Raw genomic sequence first — 14,512 nt, forward strand, 5'->3', positions numbered from 1 at the left:
CCCTTTTTTTGTTTTTTTTTTTTTTTTTTTTTTTTTTACCATAGGACTTCTGCACTCACTGGCAAGATATAGAAAGAGAAAGAGAGAGAGAAAAAATAAAGTACAAAATATGCCCCAATGGGGATGGCCATGCTGCATTCCCTTCTCCTCAGTTCACCTTTTGGGATTTGGGGCATGCATGCACATGCGTTGGCATGAGTTTCAGCCACCAGGTCTGGGATTTGAACCATGGTGGGCCATGTGGGAGTCCAGCACCTTAACCACTACTCCACCCCAGGGGGGTGGTTTTTCTAAGATTGCCTGTCTGCTTCTACAGACCCAGGAGGCGGTGTCTTTACTTGCCAGGTAACTAGGAGAGGAGAGGCAGAAGCTATGAGAGAGTAAGACCAGGCAGAGAGAGTACTGGGGGAAGGAGAGGTCGGAGAGACTTGGGGTTTGGGTGGACCGAGGACTCTCCCTGGCATAAGGCCTGCTGTGACCTGGTGAGAACCCCAGAGAACATTTCTTAGCTGGTGATGAAGACAGGAAGAGGTTTAGGGAATCTCATTCCTCCGTCCTTGCAGCCCATCCTGACCTCAGCAAGCCACCTGACTGCGGCTCACTGCTGCGGGTCACCCCTGTGAGACCACAGAATTGCTTCCCTGATCCGCCCTGCCTCATCCCCGGGAAATTGAGAGGCATGGGCTCTGTGTGTTTCTGCCTCCGGAGACACACCTCACACATGCCCCTGTTGTGATTCTTTCTGCTGAAGATTCCAAGACAGAACAATAATCCAAAGCATTTTTGTTTCACTGAAAAATGGGACAAAGATTGGACTCAGCTAATTTTATGGCTGAAGTTTCCTTTTTTAAAAATGTAAAGGAAAGCTCTAACTCACTTACCAAGTTGTTTTATTAAAACATAAATTGACTTCTGTCCCACCATGGCAGTTCTATCCCTGACTGGAAAAAAGGACTACATTCTTCTTCCTGGGCTTGGATTTTATGTGGCACCATTTTTTTTTTTTCTTTTAGAGAGATTTTCGCTGTAGGCTACCTGCACTTGCTGGAGAGACAGAAAGAAATCACCCCTCAGGATGGCCATGCCACAATCCCTTCTCTTCTATTCTCCTCTTGGGATTTTGGGCACACGCACACATGCGCCCAGTGGGAATTTCAAGCTGATGGGTCTGGGATTCGAACCATAGTTGTCCATGTGGGAGTTCAGCAGTGTAACCATTATGCCACCCATTGGTCCCTTTATGTAGCACTTTCAAAGGTATTGTCCTCCGTCGTGTCTCCTTCCACTCCATGTGGCCTCCTTCCACCTGTTCTCTTTCAAGGAAATCACACTGTTTAGTGGAACAGAGCCTTGGTGTTAGTTCTCATCCAGTGGATCAGAGAGGAAAGCAAGGTGTCAGTTCCAGGCACTGAGTTTGGGCCCCGCCTCAGCCCCGCAACAGGTAAAAGGGAAGTGACTGACTTAGTTCCTTTGTGCCTTCATTTTCCATCTCATCTCTTCTGGAAATATGACACATGGGCAAAGCATTAGCGCAAGCTCAGTTGCGCAGTAGGGACTCCACATGTAGAAGCTAATGTCACCATCATTTTAGGCGCAGAGGGAGGGCTTAACCCGGCCTCCGGAAATGGACATGCTCATCTTTCTAGGATGGTGGTTTTGGATCTTAGCTGTATCACAGACTCATTCAAGAGGCTAATGAACCTTTCCTCAGAAAAAGTAGATACGTGGGTGATGCAAAATTTTGCATGGAATTTTATTATCACTTACAGCTTACCCTAGCTGTCAACCTGTTTGACTGTGTTCAAGTGTGAGTATTCCTTTTTTAAGAAATTCCAGAAAGTGTTTGCACTCACCAGAGAGAGAGAGAGAGAGAGAGAGAGAGAGGAGAGATAGATCACCCTCAATAGGGCATTGTCATTCCACAGTCCTTTTTCCTCCATTTCTCTATTCCATTTGGATTTTGGACATGTATGCATGTATGTCCAACAGGTTTGTTTGTTTATTTATTTATTTTTTGGCCATAAGGTGTATGTACTTACCAGAGAGGAGACAGAGAGAGGGCAAGTGAGAAATCATCTCCCAGGGGGGATGGCCATGCCACAGTTCCTTCTCTTCCATTCTCCTCTTGGGACTTTGGGCACACATGCACACACACCTGGTGTGATGTTCAAGCCACCAGGTCTGGGACTCGGACTGTGGTGGGCCATGTCAGAATCCAGACACCTTAACCACTATGGCATCTGCTGACTTCTCCAATATATATATATATATATCTTTTTTATTTTCCTAACCAACTGAGTTTTATTTGTTGTATAAACCACCTAACATCTTTCAGGTGAAAAAATACTAAATTGGAATAAAGATGCTACAAAATGAATTAGAGCCCAATAAAAATTAGCTTTGGGGAGGGAACATAATTCTACTCAATTAAGGCAAACATTTTTATAGGCCACATATTAGTTCATTTTTAACACCCATCCATGAATTCATAGGGAATAGGTTCCAGTAGCTCAGGCTCCTTTCCATTGGTTCTCACCAAGTGTGTGTCTCTGGGTGGAGCAGGCTGGCACTTGAGTTGAACCCAGGTACATTTCTCTTTGGCTTCCTTCTTTTTCTGGTCATTTTCCTTCACACGTTTTAGGAAGCTATCTCTGCTCTTAGAATGCTTAGTATGCTCAATACGCACATGTATTCTCTTGGCAAGAATCTTGCCCTTAACTTGTTGTTCACAACAATGCCAACAGCATGCTGGGTAAACGGTAGACTCTTCCAGTTTTGCTATGGTGACATTTGTGGGGCATTCCTTTTTAAACAGTACCCATTCCCTTAATGACTACAATATCACCTTTCTTGTAGATTCGCATATATGTTGCCGAAGGAACAACTCTATGTTTTCTAACAGGCCTAGAGAACATATATTAGGTGCCTCTCCTCTTTCCGTTTGAGTTTGTCATTTTGGTTAATTATGGAAGATGGTGGTTCTAGCCAAAAGGACTCCAACATTTTTTTTTTTAAAGAGGTTTTTGCCTTAGGGAATGTGTACTCACTGGAGAGAGAGAGAGAGAGAGAGAGAGAGAGAGAGAGAGAGAGAGAGAGAGAGAGAGAGATAAAAATAGAGACAGTGAGAGGGAAAGTGAGAAATCACCCTTTGGGAGGATGGTCACTCAACAATCCCTTCTCCTCCATTCTCTTCCCAGGATCTTGGGCACACACACACATGTGCCTGGTGTGATTCCAAGCCACTGGGTCTGGGACTCAAACCACAGTCAGCCGTGTGAGAGTCCAGTAACATGACCATTACACCATCTGCTGATCCCCTAATATGCTTTTTTAGCTACCAGTGCTGGGATGCTTTTTAAGCTTCCAGGACTGGGATTTGAATCATGGTTAGCTATGTGAGAAGATCCAGCTCCCAATGCACAGCGCTGAACCTCTGTGCCACAATATGTCCCCAAATATCCCTTTTTAATGACACTATGTTTTGCCTTCTGTCCCTTTTCCCCAACCTGACAGTAGTGGCACTTCTCATCCTCGGCTGAGAAAATACATAATGACACACAGCTCCTCTGAATTCTGTAATGCGCTTAGATGATTGTGCATTCCGTTAATCACATGGCGTTGAAATGAATTTCATGAAAGAGAGAGTTGTAAACACATCTTCAGGCTCTGCGATTGGTTCCTTCTGTATTCAGTGCTTGGTGCCTGTGTGGATTCCCCCATTGCCAGAAATGTCTCCAATACATAGGTCTGTGGAATCAGAGATGGGAAGGAAACCCACAGCTACTCAGTCCCGCTCCATTATTCTGTGAAAGGAAGAAAACTCTCTGTTCTAAAAATCCCATAGCCAGAGGGTGTCAGAAGGGAGACCAGAAGTCAGGATCCCTATGGCCCAGGTGATGCCTGAGGCTAACTCTGTCTGGTTTCTGGGTTTGTTAAATTCTCCCTTTTCTATTAACCAGTGGCCGGTGGACTGTGGGGGAATGAATTAGGAAAGAAAGCTTGGCATGGGACAGGTCTCAAAGCTAGAGTGACTGTGCAGTTCATCTTCCCAACGGGGACATGTGTGAGAGTGAAAGAGAATGCTATTAATAATTATACCAGGACAATAGGTGTAACTGGGACTGTCCTGGGAAAGCTGGGACATATGCTCACCTGCTGGAAGTCCTCATGGACCTGCTCCAGAGGACTTTAAAAGCCATTCAACAATCGGGATGTCTTGCTTGGAGGGAGTTGGCCAAGTGTCTGCCCTTCTTCCCTCTGGGCAGCTTTGCGTCTTGAGAGCCCAACAAAGGAGACTCAGATTCTGGAAACTCACCAGGAATGACTTGTTTCTTGCTATAAACTTAGAGGCTTTTAGCACCCTATTTCTCCGCCTCAGTCTACCTTGAAGATGTCTATAGTTTTCCTGGCAGAGGGACTGGGACGAAGTAAATTCTCATGATGGGTAAGAGCTAAGAATGAATTGACTTGTGCTACTGTTTAATTCTTAACTGATGACCTCTCCACACCTGGAGAGCGGAGGTCTTTCCTGATGGGAGGAGAGTGTTCTCTTCTGGTCCTGAGGGCATCAGAAAATTCTTGGTCCTTATAGACTTTACAGGAGTATGGATGTAGTGTTCTGAAGGGTGCCCGGGTCTAGGCATCATACTGGGTACATTTGGGCAATGACTTCTTTTCTCTTTAGTTTCGTAATCTATGAAATTAGAGGTTGGTCTGATTCATTAGTGCTCTGTGTTAGTCAGAGAGGGGTGGGTTATACTTGGTAACAAACAGCTCCCAAATCAAAATTACTTGGGACAAAGCAAGGATTAATTTCTCACTCATGCTGTGTTTTTAACATGGGTAGGCAGGGTAGGCTCTCCTCTGTAAAGCCTATTGGGATCCCAGGCTTCATTTCATGAACTGTACTTCTTTGATTGCTAGGGCAGGAAATAAGAACATGGAATTGAGCATAGATGACTAAATACTTTCTCCTAAAAGTGATGCATGGCATTCTGTCTGACTGTGTGTTCTCCGAAGTGGAAAGATGAAGCCGACAGATCCATAGAGGAGTTGATAAATGCTACCTATCTGAGGGTGACGTACAGACTGGGAGATGTGTTCAGGGGAGGTTGGTTCTCGCTGCACAGCCGAAGGTTCCATCTCTCTCTCCTCTAGTAGGCTGGGACCTTTCTGCTTCCCTTTCCTCTGCCAGTGCTGCTGCTTCTACTCTGCTGTACCCCTTCCCCCCATTCCAGTGCTGCTCTACTCTCCTGCAGCCAGATATAACCTTTAAGGCTAGAAGGTCACAGATTTTCTATTGGCAAGGGCAAGAAAGAGAGTTATCTCAGTTAGGGGGCTCACCTACCACGGCAGGTATGAATAGCTTTGGAGCGCAGTGGAAGAATGGAGGTACACCCAGATGACATGAGGTTCTTCACTTACATCCTCACATGCATTCACATTTCCTGTCATGTCAGGTGGTTTCTCTTACACTCATGCACATTCATATCTCATTGGCCATACCGAACTTCAAGGAGGCAAAGAAGAGCAATCTTACCATGTGTTCAAGTCAGAAAGTCAGAATATTTGTAAATGCTTTCATAACTACCCTGCCCTCAATTTTTAAAAAAGGTTTTGCCATAGGGCCCATACACTTGCCAGAGAGACAGAGGTGGTGAGAGGAAAAGTAAGAAATCACTTCTCAGAGAGGATGGTCATGCCACATCATTCTCCTCCTGGGCTTCTGGGCACATACACACACATACACACACACACATCTGACATGAGTTTCAAACTGCTGGATCTGGGACTTGAACTGTGGTTGGCCAGGTGCGAGTCCAGTGCCTCAGCCACCACACCACCTGCTGGCCCCCAATTTTCTTTTTTAATTTTATAGTGGAAAAAGAATTTTTCCAATGCACAATTGAAATCTAATTGAGAAATCAGAATTAAAGCTGATTGGGGTGCAATGGAAGTTGCTGATATATACCGTCACCCTGTGAGGACACCATGAAAATACCCCATCGGGTATGTGAATAGTAGTATTCCTGAACAAAACATAGCTTTCATCTTGTTTTAAATATTTGCATCTGTTTAGAACTTAGCCTATAAAATATCACTACTGGTTATAGATATATAAAGAAGAAAAAAATCTGTTGGATTTTATGCCCAGTGAAATATCCTCTTGTTACTTAAATAAAATGTTCTTTATTGTGCTTTAAAAAATAGAAGGTAAGAAAAAAGATCAGGGATCAGCAGCTAGCATAGTGGCTATGTTGGTGGACTCCCATGTAGTTGACCGTGGTTCAAGTCCCAGACCCGGTGGCTTAAACTCACTGGGTTTAAGCCGGTTGAAAAGCAACATGTTTAGTGTGTCATGGTTTCTCTGGGTCAGGATATAGGCCTGGTTTATCTGAGTTCTCTGCATCAAGGTTCCTTACAGGCTATAGTTAGGTGTGGACCAGGGCTACTGTCATCTCAAGGTTCCACTTAGGCAGGATCCCTTCCCAAGGTCTCTTGATGGTTGCCAGTAAGATCCAGTTCCTTGTGAGCTGTTGGACTGACAATCTCAGTTTCTTGCTGGCCTTTGGCTGAAAGCTTCTCTCAGTTCTTTGCCCTGAAGCTCTGTCCATCAGAACTAGCAGACCAGAGAGACAATGGGAGTAGGATGGAGATCTCAGTATTTTATAACCTAAGGACACCATTGGAATGCTATTTCTTTCACCATATTATTTCGGTTAGAAGTCATTAAGCCCAGCTCATGGTCAAGGCCGTACATGAGTGGATTACACCAGGGTGTGGACACCACTGGGTGCCACATGAGAAGCATCCTGCCACAGGAGGATGTGGGTGGGGTTGAGACTCCTGAAGTGACAAGAAGGAGATGGATGGGTGTGGTTAGTTGTGGGGATGAAGAGGCAGCAGAGTTTCAGTTTGGACAAAGACAATTGGTGATGCCATGATTTGACATGAGCATGGCAGAATGAGGGGACAGGAGCAGTAAGTTAGACCTAAGACGTTAAGTGTTAATCTGGCCATGAAACTCTAAGTGTTAATACTCGGACAGTTTTAGGCAAACCAAGAGAGTTCCTTGTCCAGATGGAAGGGATCTTAAAATGTCCATCTTTTTGGCTTTTAGCCTTTTTATAAGTAGGTTTCAGATCTTACACATTTCAGAAATAATCATTGCTGGGAATTATATTAAATTTCTTGGAGCTCTCTTTTTTAATTAATATTTCCTTTTAAAGCAAATAAAAAGAAGCAATTGATATGGGAAACAAAAATAAGTCCTTCTGATATATGAGGATTCTGAAATGTCTTCTCTCCTCTGGGGGTTTGTGTGTGGCAAATGGGCCATCAAGAAGCCAAAGGGTGGGGTTGACAGAGATGGTCTTGGGCTAGATGGGGAGAGACCAGAGAGAGAGAGAGAGAGAGAGAGGAGAGGCTGATCCTACAGACTTGCTGGGGGAACACCAGGGTGCAAATACCATCCCTAGTGCCAAGAAAACCTGAGTCCATGGGGCCAGCAGGTGGCATGGCGGTTAAGGTACTGGATTCCACATGGCTGACCATGGTTTGAGTCCCAGACCCAGCAGCCTGCTCTCTCCTTCTCCCTCTCTCTCTGTTTCTCTCTGGTCAAACTGAATAATAATAATAATAAATAAATGAATACATATAATTAAATAAATAATTCTTTAAAAAAAAAAAAAGGAAAACTTCATTCCAGGCCTCTGACTATTCAAAAAGAGGCTCTACATTCCTGGGTGGACACCCACCTCCATCCTGCCCTCCATCATTGCTTCCCTCTCTCTACCCCAGAGCTTGCACTGAGTAAAGGAGTTCAGAGTGAGGTTCTGATTGACGTGGGTTCATTATTCTAGTCCTTTCATAGCAAGGAGGCGGCTCTCTCTCTTGTCCCACCACCCCACATCTCCTGCTAGAGTGAAGGAGCCAAGGGGGCCACAAGTCGGAATTTGCAAGAGGCTTTATGAGAAAATTAAAAAGACATTGGACTGAACACGGTCAGGCCAGCAAGGCTCAGGTCTCGTTGCAAAATAGAGCAAGTGGCTTATTTCACATGTTTTTTTTTCCGTGTGTGTGAATTTTTAAGAAGGTTGACCTAAATAAGTTCTAACCAAGATCTGATAGCCCAGGACAATGGACTAATCCTTTTTAATAGGATTAGGGCTGTGCTAAAGGAGGCTGGCAGCTTTTAGGCTCTGCGTCTGACATGTATTCAAAGAAAGCACAGAGGAGAAGACAGAAAATGGGTCCTACTTTTTTTTTTATTTTTATTTTTTTTTAAGATTTTTGCCATAGGGTGCATATGCTCACCAGAGAGAGAGACAGAGGGAGTGGTAGAAATCTCCCTGCAGTAGAGATGGCCATGCCATAATTTCTTCCTCTCTTCCACTCTCCTCTTGGGATCCTGGGCATGCACACGCATGCACTCAGTGTGATTTTCAAACCTCTGGGTCTGGGACTCAGATTGTTGTTGGCCATGTGGGAATCCAGTGCCTTAACCACCATACCACTTGCTAGGCCTCCCCAAATGGGTTTGTTATGTTGTCTTATATTCTCTAAACGAGTAACGTCTATAGCTCACAATACTGTTAACTTCTGAATCTACGGGCATCCGGATCCTCCACTGGCATCGTCTCTAGCGAGTCCTGAGTCCTTAGGCCTCTCTGGACTTCCATGAAAGGAGACAGGGAACTAAGTGATTCCTCAAGGAAAATAACTGAGGGGCCTGATTTCTTCAGGTCATTCTTCTCCCAAGATATCCTCCTATCTCCTTGCTTTCAGAGTCTTTATCGCATGGGGCAGCAGAGAGGAGAATGCAGACCTGCCCCAGGGAGTCTCCAGATGGGCCCTGCGTGTTGGAGGATGGGCCGTTTCATGGAACTAAGCAAGGGTGTTAGATGATGCGACATCTCCACCGTAGTCATTGCCAAAGGTGTGGGTACTCAGGGAAGAGGGCGTATAGTGGTTTCTGTAGCACAAAGCTCCCCTTCTTTCCTTCCCCGAGGTTTGGAGAGAGAGTGAATACTGGCTGACACTAGAACCAGATCTGAATATTAAAAGGCAATTCTTTCTACAATGACATGTTCTTTTTTTTTTTTTCCCCTCTTTTTTGGGCAGGGCATGTGTATTTGCAGGAGACAGACAGAGAGAAAGAGGGAGAGAGAGAAAAAGTGAGAAAGCACCTCCCCCAGAGTGGGGGGATGGCTGTACGCCAATCCTTTCTCCTCCAGTTTTCCTCTAGGGATGTTGGGTATGCATGAACATGCACCTGGTGTGTTTTTCTAGCCGCCAGGTTCAGGACTCGATCAGTAAATGGAAAGACTAATCAAGGGGGAAAAAATTAAATTCCATCCTTACAAAGGCAGGTGAGACCCATGTCTGATCAGTAGAAAACTATTAATTAAGAATTTATTCCACAAAAGGGACCATGCTCAGGGCTCCAGAATGCCTTAAGCTAGTGCTTTTAAGGCAACAAAGCTCATTTAAAAATATATTCTTTGAGTCATAATGAGTAAATGGAAACAATATTTTGTAAAAATTTATTCCATTAGATAAACACACAGAGGCTGTTTTATTAAGCATCAGTTTGAATGTTTTGGATATCAACTCAGTTAAAAACAAAACAAAACAAAACAATTACACTTGCTTTTAATCCTCGGTTAAGCTCTTCATATATCTAGCAAGATCCAATCTGCTTAATCAAAGACATGTTTTTTGGTTTTTGTTTTTTTTTTTTGGTCTGTGCATGGACCTTCCATAAAAGACCACTTGTCATTCACCATTGTCTGGGGCTATGCTTGGATTTCTCTTGCCTTTAATTGAGGGTGGATCATATACTGCTTTGCATACCATGGCTTGAGAGCAAAGTGATATTTGGGAGAATAAATGAGAGGTTATAAATGGAATTTGGGTGCCAGCAGGTGGCATGGTGGTTAAGGCGCTTGACTCCCACATGGTCAGCAGTGGTTTGAGTCCCGGGCCTGTTGGCTTCTTCCGTGACTTTCTCTCTCTCTCTCTCTCTCTGTCTCACTCTGGTGAGCACAGGTGCCCTATAGCAACTTAAAATAATAATAAATAAAATAATTCTAAAAATAAAATAAATATAATCTGAGGCCAAGAAGTGGTATATTAGACGGATTAAAATCAACCAATTAGCCAATAAAACTTTAAAACTTTTGGGACCAGCAGATGGCATAATGGTTATGTCACTGGGCTCCCACGTAGTCGACTGTGGTTCGAGTCTTGGAACCAATGGCTTAAAACTCAAACTGAGCACACGTGTGTGCATGGTCAAAATTCCGAGGGGAGAATGGAGGAGAAGGGATTGTGGTGTGGCCATCCCCCTGGGGGTTGATTTCTGACTTTGTCTCTCCGGTGAACACAAAATTCATGATAGAACACATGCAGGTGCATGAGAGAGACAGACAGATGAGTATCCTCCACAGGGCGTGGTCATGCCACTTCTCCTTCTTTCATTTCTCTAGTCCATTGGAGCTTGGGCATTCCGATGGTATATCCCAGCTCTCCTGCAGCCCCCGTAATCACAGCCTCTTTCTGTTAGGTCATTGGAAAAGTCATGATACATTTTTGCAGAGAAAACCTGAAACAATACATCACGACTTTTCTGATGACCTAATAAATAGCCTCTTTTGGATACTCACATGCCTTTCTACCTGCCGGTCCTGCCCCAGGCCAAACCCACTCTGTCCTTATATTTCCCCTTGGGTCATCAGGAAAGAGACCCTTGGTCCACATCAACTATGTAAGACAATTTTGCAGAAATGCTGCTGGGTTCCTTCTCGGGGCTGATTTATGCATGGCGGGGAGAAAAGCATGATCTTTTCCTTCTTTTTAAAAACTAGTAATGACCTAAGGGGAGAACATTACTTCCGTGTGTGTCTTTCTCTGTGTCTGTCTCTCTCTCTCTCTAAATCTGCATATTTACATCTGTATGTGTCTGTGTAGGGATACAGGGGCTTGGATTTAGTAGTCTCTCACAGCTTCCCCATTCCATTGTCTATTATTTATGTTTGACCTAGTAGGATTTGACACTTCTTTGCAATGCAAAGATGCAAGGTTGGATTCTGCCCTTCCAGAAATACATATGTAAATATAGGCCAACTCCTTCAAGCAAAATAAAGCTTTATGGTGTTTATCTTTCTGTTATGTAGAGGAACATGCTCAAATCGTGTCAGGATAATCCCCCTGGGAAAATGAGACTCTAAAATGACCCTGAGATCATCCTTCAAGTTCACAGAGTCTCAGTTTCCTCATCAGACAGGGGGGGGGAAATAAAAGGGAAAGCTTTAGAGCAGATGGTCTCTGTAGAAAGTTCCAGAAGTTTTTGATTTTTGATTGTCACTGTTTAATGAGTGTTTTCTTTACAGACTTATTTACTTAATTTTATTTATTATTATTATTTTTCAACTTGATACAGGGTACAGAAGCTCACGAGAGAGAGAGAGAGAGAGAGAGAGAGAGAGAGAGAGAGAGAAAGAGAGAGACAAGCTGCCAGGTCAGGGACTTGAACTGTGATTGACCATTTGGGAGTCTAGTGTCTTAAGTGCTGTGCCACCTATTGGCCCCGTAACAGAGTTTTGGAGTGTAATTGCAATCGCATTTGGAAGAAGAGAACATCCTGGCCTGGGCTGTGCCCTTGCCAGGATGTAGTTGGGTGATATGGCAGGCATTCTGGTCACAGGTCAGTGGGAGCACAGCAAAGCCAACAGGATGGTGGGGAGACTTAATGGTGGGCAGTAACAGGAAGTCACTTCCACTTGGACACTGTAGGGGCAAAGGAAGAGGTAGTTTTGTCATAAAACAAGATCCAGGGCATCTCAAGGAGGAAGAGACAATAAAAGGAGAATTATTTATTTGTTTATTTATTTGAGAGAGATTTTTGCTATAGGATGCATGCACTCACCAGAGAGACAGAGAGATAAAGTGAGAAATCACCCTCCGGGGGGATGACCAGGCCAGAATCCCTTCTCCTCCATTCTACTCTTAGGATTTTGGGCACGCATGCATATGCACCTGGCATGAGTTTCAACCTGCCAGGTCTGGGACTTGAACCATGGTCGACCACATTGGAGACTAGCACCTTAACCACTATGCCATCTGCTGGTCCCAATAGGGGAGACATATTAGTGACAGTGGGAACCAGGTTAGGACACAGCTACTGCCAGGAATGTCACTTGAAGCAGAGAGCTGGGCTCGTTCTTGCCCCTCACCCACCCATTGATCCAGGAAGCTGATGGAGGACTGAGGGCAGGGAGTGGGTACGTTGTCAGCAACATCACTCCTACAACACCAAGCAGGCAAGGGAAGGCCACTGACCAGAACAGGTGGACTGGGAATTCCCTTTATGAATCCCATTCTAACCCAGCTTTCTAAAGACCCAGGTGCCTGAGAAGGGGTGCAGATGTGGAAAGATCCTTCTTAGGCCTTTCCTTTTTCTTTTTTCTGATTTTTTTTTTAATCCCCCCTCTGTATGATGTGTGCATTTGCCAGAGAGAGACAATGAGATGGAAAGTGAGAAATCAACTCCCAGGGGATGGTTATGCTGCAATCCCTTCTCCTCCGTTGTCCTCCCAGGATTTTGAATATGCACACACACGCATCTAGTGTGATTTTTCAAGCTGCCACATCCAGGACTCGAACTGTGATTGTTCATGTGGGAATCCAGAGCATTAACTACTGCTTCACTTGCTAGTCCCTCTCAGGCCTTTCCACCCCTGGTCATGTACCATTTGGATTGATTTGGTAAGCAGCGTCTAGGTTCTTAGTTATGATTTATTTGTGCTATTTCCAATTAGTACCTGTCATGTTTGAGTCCCTACAACAATGTGCTAAGTAGTTTATATATATAATATCCCCTTCTATTCTCTGTCTGCCAACCTTGCTTATAAGGTTTTTTTTTTTTTTAAAAGATAAGAGAGAGACAGATGATGTAGAGAGAGAAAGTACCTCCCTCCACACCCCCAACAGGGCATGGTCATGCCACAGATTCTTCTCCTCCTTTTCTCTGCCCTTTTGGAACCTCAGGCATGCACACACAGGCATTTGGGGTGTTTCTTAAACTACCAGGGCAGCACAGTTGCCCATGTGGGTTCTGGCCCCCTTAATCACCAGACCATGGGATCAGTCCCTGCTTGGAAGATATTAATGTTCACATTTAAAGATAAAGAAAATCAGGTCAGTGAGATGGAGCACTGCACCCAAGGGACATCGCTGGATGTGAAGGAGGGAGGTAGAACGTGGGGAATTCTGACTCAAAGCTCCCTTTCAAGTGGAGCCAAGGCCATGTCCAGGAGAGCTCACCGTTTTATCAAGAATGCCACTCTGATTTCTGGAAGCAATGTCTCTGAAATGTCAGGAAATAATAGCCACAGCAACTCCTCCAGGAGGGATAGCTTCTTGGCCTCCAACCTTCCAAGAAGGGTGCTCCAGGAGGATGTCGTCCCTCCCTGTTGGCACCTCCCATCCAGGGAGCTGCCTTCTACTTCTTCTGGAAGCTGGTTCGTTTCCTGCACTTCTTGGCCCCTGAAACCAAGTTTCTGTATTTTCAGAATCACATTCGGCTGGTAAATGTGACTGTAGAAAATAGGATATTACAGATGCTTCTTGGCAGAAGTTGCTGAGTGAGGCCATTAAAGCCAAGAGGAAGATGGAAGTAGGGAGATAAGTGGATTGTTTTTCCCTGTAGGAAGAAAAGGGAGGCTGGGGTGATGACAGGAGAGCAAGAACAGCAGGAAGCTGAAGGCTGGGAAGGGCTAGGATGGAAGTGGGTTAAGGCTAAGTAGCAGGAGGAGATCTAGGAGGTCAAGGCAGATAGCCAGAGGACAAGTGTCTAGAATTCAGAAGACCCAGAGTACACAGGCTCACGTCTCCTTCACACCGTAAGAGAAAGTTGTAGGGTTGAAGATGAGGAGCTGTAGGTTAGGGCTGGGTCTTGCCTTGAACATGCATTTGGGACCATTCAGGATTACGTAGGAAACTATTAAGAATTGGGGGCCTGGGGCTAGTAGGTGGCATACTGGTTAAGGTGCTGGACTCCCACAGGGCTGATGATGGTTTGAGTCCCAGCTCTGGCAGCTTGAAACTCATGCCAAGTACATGTGTGTGTGTGTGCCCCAGATCCTGAGAGAATGAGAGTCCTGTGCCCCAGTTAAAGAGCTGATGTGCGTAGCTGTGAGTCAAAAAGGAGAGCTTGGCACCTAGATAAAGCAAAATTAGGACCCATGTCTAGTTATTTCAGAAAGGCACCTTTCAGAGTAGTCAAAGGAAGGCATGATAATAAGTTATCAATGAGCTATGGCATGGGGTTAGGGCACTGGACTCCCATATGTCCAAGCATGGCTCGCATCCCAGATCTGGAAGCTTGAAAATCATGCCAGGCATGTGTGCGTGCATGCCCAAAATCCCAAGAGGACAATGGAGGAGAAGGGACTGTGGTATGCTGTGGTATGGCCATCTCCCCTGGGGGGGGGGGGTGATGTCTCACTTT

This window comes from Tupaia chinensis, unplaced genomic scaffold (genome assembly GCF_000334495.1).
Source record: "Tupaia chinensis unplaced genomic scaffold, TupChi_1.0 Scaffold143616_1, whole genome shotgun sequence".
Lineage (NCBI taxonomy): Eukaryota > Metazoa > Chordata > Mammalia > Scandentia > Tupaiidae > Tupaia > Tupaia belangeri.